The sequence below is a fragment of the Culex pipiens genome, chromosome 2, assembly GCF_016801865.2.
Source record: "Culex pipiens pallens isolate TS chromosome 2, TS_CPP_V2, whole genome shotgun sequence".
NCBI classification, from domain to species: Eukaryota; Metazoa; Arthropoda; class Insecta; order Diptera; family Culicidae; genus Culex; species Culex pipiens.
In genome coordinates this window covers 120,784,527-120,791,028 of record NC_068938.1, presented here as the reverse complement: position 1 = coordinate 120,791,028, position 6,502 = coordinate 120,784,527, and positions in this window count along the sequence as shown.

The window sequence follows — 6,502 nt, the reverse complement described above, 5'->3', positions numbered from 1 at the left end:
TTCGAACGGTCAGTTCCGGGAAGTAAACAAAACTGCTGGAGTTTCACGTAGCACTCTAGAAGCAGATTCTTCTGAAAACAAACGATCCGGAAAACCACTCAATTGTCTTCTTGTGTTGTTTCCTTGTTTTCCTCCTCGGCGGCTTCGATCTTTTTTTTTCTAGCTGCTCACGGATGTAAACAAACGCAACCAATACTTGCTGTGAGGATGGAAAGCAATTCTTTTTACACTCACTTTTGAAAAAACAACACACGAACCGTCGCTTGTGTGCTATCTTGTGACACGTCCTATCTGTTTACAGCAGACGTGTCACAATAGTGAAGGTGCTGATAAACAACCGCGAACCGAGACGACCACGACGAAACGCACCAAAACAAGAGGAGTTTTGACTTGTCAACTTTCAGCGCAGACTTCTTTTGTTTGTCGCTGCGCGTGACGGGCGAAAACAGAAATATAATTACTAAGTGAGAGAGAGAGAGAGAGAGAGAGAGAGAGAGAGAGAGAGAGAGAGAGAGAGAGAGAGAGAGAGAGAGAGAGCGCTTTGTGGAATAGCCTTTCACAACATATATGGTTTTTTTTTTTTTTTTTTTTTTTTGCGGATCGAGGTGGGATAGCCAGGATCAAGTCAGTCCAAGTCCGGTTGTGTAAAGGAACGGTAATGGTCGTGTCAATCACATGCGGATCGCTCGCACTCCATGGGAGCGGGGATTGAGGACATGATTGGGTAGGTTAAAATGAGATTGTGTTTGTGAGAGTATGTAATCGTGTAATGATGTAAATATGCTAAATCGAAACTTCGTGCTCAATCGCCGCCCCCAATGTTCATTAAAAACCCCATTCGCACAAGCTTCCCAAAATCAGTGCTGTAGGTTTGAACTGTCGAGACTGTTAAAACCTACAGAACTGGCCCCAAGGAACTCGAGCAAACGGGGTACACTATACACACACCAACGGACTTTTACTACGTGACCCTTAACTGTTCCAACAAAAGCAAAATTATTAAAATGAATTCATATGTTGAGGTTTAAACTCAATCAGCAAAGGTAATTATTTAACAGAAGCAAAGAAACACTCCTCGGGCAAAATTTCCCACATAAAAAGGTCGAAACTTATATAAAATGGTCTTACAGTTCCCTGTCCTGTCACGTCCGTCAGAAGTCTTGTCAATATTTCTGAAAATTAAAGTGGTTAGTGTTGCAGTTAATCGTATTAAACATGACCAGGAAAGGCAGGCCTGTAATACGATTATCATGCTTAAGTACTTAGCTTTAAAGAGGACGACTCCGCAACCGCCGTCAGATGTCCTCGATCACCTTCGCCAGTATAAGTCGCAATTGGACTGTAACGAGTTTGTCCTGGTCGTCCTTTGACCAGCTCCGCCGTGGGTACCATCATATCGAAATCGGAATTCCATTACGCTACGCAACCCGGCCGCTAGGTACGCTCCAGTTGCTCCGAATTTTCCGACGTCAGGCAGCATTCGATCATTCGGTTCCGTCTGGATTTATTCTTCAAAACTGTGGCACTGTAAATATTCTTCAAATAACTAATAAAGAACTATTAATATTTCCAGACACCACTCGGCAAAGATCAATGTGTAACATCTTTGACTGGCGCTAGTATGGGGAACAAATGCTCCCCTGCTCTTTCCGTATTGGTAAAGTGCATTACAAGCCCTCCGACCGTCCCATGCTTTCCATGGGTTCAAGGTCCCAGCCGTACGGAGGGCTTTCACAACATATATGTTTTTGGTGTAAAATACAAACTGTGAGTTTATCAAAAACAGAACGTTATAAAAAAATTACTCACTCTCTCTCTTTGGCCCGCGTAAATGCTGCACCAAGTCCTTCCGCGTCAGCGCGTCGTACGGTTCGTTCCCACTGCACTGGAACTGCTCATTCTGCTGCATTCCACTTTCGGTTCCCTTGATCTCAAACAAGTAAGCTGAGGCGGCAGTTGAAACCGGGGGGATGGCAACCCTATTCCGACCAAAGCAAACTGACAACAGTCGACATTAGCACGGTTGTCAAATGAGAGCCCACAACAAAAGCACTAGCTGTCAAATGGTAGCCCATAACAAACCAATGTTTGGGTTTTTGATTTTCAATTTTCCCGCAATTCAAACGATAAATACCTGAAACAACACGTGAATTGTGTTGCTGATGGCAAATTCTATCATATCCTTGGAGATTCTTTCCCAATATTGGCTGAAAATTCATATCGAAAAAAGTGATTTTTCTGTTTACCTTTTTTTGCTTTTTTCTTTTGGTCGATCAAACAGTGCGCCCGTACACTGTGAAACGGCATTACACATTTTTCAGTTTGGTTTTACACATTTGCATGGGACTTTTGAGTTTAACCAGGATAACACACTTCGTGTTACCAAAATAATATGAATAATACTGATTCTGAGTGTTTGTTTTCTGAACTTCCAAGATGGCGGCTTCTTCGCTACCCCCTGGTTGAAACAGATCGTACAGCTACATGATATACCGGTTCCGCTTGTTGGCCCAGTCCTCCACCTCACCACCACCCGGTCCGCCTGCGGTAGTTCCGACTGAACCAGCTCATCCGAAACCTTCTTTGCGCGCAACAGGGTCGCACCCGACAGCTGGCCGGTTGGCCCGCATGGTCGATCGTGGAGTAGAATGTGTCAAAGTGGTCAAAGATGCCGAACGGGAACGAGCTGCTTTGAGCGCATCCGGAATCTCGCCCGAGTCCAGAACGTGCCCCACGCAATAGTTGTTCTTGTCCGAGCTGATCATCTAGCTGTTGACAGTTCCGGTTCCTGTTTGAGCAGTTCGACCTTGACCTCGACCTTTAGAAGGCCGGCGGCATTTGGTTTAATTTTGTAGTCCACTGAAATCGATACAAATTATAAACTAAACAACATAAAAGAACCAACCACGAACTCTACTCACAGTTGTCCAGCTTGACCGGCATGTTGGCGTCGTACTTTTTCACTCCCTCCGAGGACAACAGTCCTTCCTCCTCATCCGGCTCACCAAACAAGTCGCAAATCCGTTTTCTTTCCTCCTCCGGGTCGACCTTGATCTCCGAGCGCAGCACCGGTCTCCGCATGGCTTCGCCCGGTTCCCGCGATGAATTGTTCGATGAATTGTTCTTTTCGTAGCGCGATCGCTTGGCCAACCCTTCCGAGAAGATGCCGGATGTTTGAATGAAGGCACTCTTGTCCCGGCCGGCACCCGCCTTGCCATCTTTGTTACATTCCGGTTTGATCCGCTGCTTGGGACCGGTCGAGGCAGTCTTACCGTTTCTAATAAAATAAAAACCATTATTCTAGGAACATTTTCCTCCTCAAAGATTACTCACGTGTCCTTGTTCCGGTGGGGGGCAAATTGGTTTATATTTGGGCCTGAATGAGCACTTAAAACGAGATTTCAATCGAAAAGCAAAATGTGGTTGAACTTTTGTGTATATAAAAACCAAAACATTCAAGTTTTGATCCGAACGTCAAACCTCATGCACGCTAACCAGGCGATCTCAATTTTGAGATGAATGTCGCAAACCGGCTAAAAGTGAAACCACTCAACGTTGAGATGACCAACTCGATCTCAAAATTGAGATGGGCAGCTCGATCTCAAAATTGAGATGCGCCTGGAGCAGGAAAAATCGCAGAAAATCGGTGATTCAAGGTATTTTTTTTTCATAAAATTATTTTTATTAGGTCCTTTTCGGTACTGGGACCTGGTTAGGACCGAGTCGGCTTGATTCAAGGTAAATGTTCATAAAATTGGTCAAAATAAGTAATTCGGTGTTGGGGTGTTGGACTTTTTACCGAACTGTACGGTAATTTTGAATTACAGCGAGATGAACCCGAACCACGGACGTCCGTGCCCGAACTTTCGGTAAAGTTGCTCGATCAACATTCGTTTCCGTTTAGCGATGTCGGAACCACTCGCGAAACATCCGGGTTTCCAAAGAAATCAACACAAAATTACAAGCAAAATTTGTTATTTTTATCTCCTTAGACATGCTTTTTGTTTTGACGGTTCCCCATAGAAATTTGACAGTTCTCAAAACCGACGAAATTCCAGACTAAATCGGTCCCTACAGAATCGGCCTACGAATAGACTGATTAAATCGGTTTTGGTATTGTTTACAAAGTGGACTTAGTGAAAATTTTGGTGGCAACTTGTTTTTATATTATTTCATTAAACAGCAGTTATTTTGGGTATGTTTAAAATAAAGTCGAACCAAGAGTCGAACATTTATTGCACTAGTTTTAGCAGTAAGTGGAATTTATAGTAATCTTGATAGATTGATGTTTATTTTAGAAATTTATATAATTTTGTAGGTGCTTCAATACAAAGCCAGGTTACAAAGGTCTTCCGGACATACGTAACTCTTGGATGATCCGGAAGATGGCCCATGCGGCTAAATAGCTTATGATGACCCACTTGTTTCTGCTACAGCTTCCCGAATTTCCGGAACATCAATCGTTATGTGAGGGAGCGAAGAGATTTGAGGTTATTTTTTTTTAATTTGTGGCAATTACTTCCGGGGGGCTAAACATGGTGTAAATATGTGTTGGAAGAGCCTTGGTAGTAGGTCAATTCCGGTTGAGGAGGAGGAGGAGGAGGAGGAGGAGGAGGATTAGTTAATTTAGTCGAATAGTAAGTTAGACAATGACAACATGATTAAAAATAATAATATTTATTGCACCCGTAGGTACAGTCATCCCTCATATTCGTAACAGTTTACTGATCGGCCAATGTTCAAAAAATCATAGCAAATCGATAATTGAACTTAATGATTTGCTTTTACCTTCATTTGAAAGCTTTTCTTGCGATCTTTCGAATACTGTATCGAACAACTGCAAATTTTAACTTTTATATTAAGTTTTTGAAGTAAAACTTTGACCCTTGAAATCCACAAATTCGGAACACTTTTTTCTTACGGATGTAAACAAACTTTGGTTCTCTTCATGAGTACATAATTTTTAAAAAATAATGACTTCACGCACTGAAACCAACTAAATTCAAGCTTAGTTTTGTTTTATGAATGGTTTGATAACTTTTTTTGTGAAAATATCAGTTAAATTCAGGTGTTCCACAATTGTGGGAGGCACAATAACATCCCACACTTATGGAACATGCAATTTCATGGCAGTGTTTTGCTGCTCTGATTGAAATAGTCTTGAGATGCAGTTTTTTGTTTTAAAAGTACAAATTTTACTAGTGAAATAGTAAGATAATGTCCAAATAATGGTCCTAAGTCCTAAAAATAGTTTGGTCGAGCGAAAAGATGCATTTGGCATGCTATTGACAAATTATCACAAAAGTGTTCCGAATTTGTGGGTGTTCCGAATATGTGGGATGACTGTACTATGATAACAACAACAACTACGACGATGACAGAAATGTTGTTGTGGCGGGACGTACCTAATTGGCGCCAGCGACGACCGTCATGATGGCAACGGCTCGAAAAATCCCGAGAATCTGGTCTGAATTATGGAGGACGTGAAAAATCCCGGAAACTATTATGAAATGGCTATCCGTAACGAGGCTACAAAAAATCCGAACAAACTTTTTTTTTCCTACACCGGCTAAAAACAATGTAAATAAAAATAAAAATAAAAAGTTTATTTCATTGCTTTCAATTTATACTATTTGGTTTATGCCGAAACCGCCCAAATGCACAAACATAAATACTATTTTCTATTCAATTCACAATGTCGTTCCAAGTTATATTCTATTTTTTTAGTGTACAGCAAATACTTGTCGAGAAATTTAAGAAATATCTGTCAAATAATCCATTCATTATCAAGAATATGATCAAATTCTTGCAGTATTTAAAAATTAAATTTACAATTTTCCAAATACTAACTATTCGTGAAAACATCACCACCATATTTTTGAACCAACAATTTGACAAATCATTATTATTTCCCATAAAGTAATTTAATGTTTCTTTATGGTCACTAAATCATCCTCGTTCATCCGGGAACATATATGGCCCGGATAAACGAAAACTATATCGATTGCAGTGTGGAACTTAAAAAAACCTTATGAAATATGGTCACCATTTGTAATAATGTTATTTGGCGGACCTTGATTCCTATTTGTCAAATGGTAACCATACGTAATAGAGTTATTTTAATGTCTATAATGGTCAACATTTTTCTTCAAAACTTTAAAAAACTGTTAGCGGATGTCTTCTCAAATGGTTACCCTTAATCATAAGGTAATTTAAAAGTTCAAATGGTGCAAATTGCGGACCTTGATGACTATTCGTCAAATGGTTACCAAAATTGTTATAGTTATTTCAAAGTTTATAATGGTAAAATGTTTTTTGGGTAACATTAAAAAACTATTTACGGATGTTTCTTGAAATGGTTACCATAAATCATGAGGGTATTTTAAAGTTAAAATGGTAAACCTTGATATGCGAGCACCATATTGAATCATTTTTTCCACAAAAACAAAATGGGTACTGTTATTTATTTTAGATTTCGAATAACGAATTCTTTAAAGTTTAT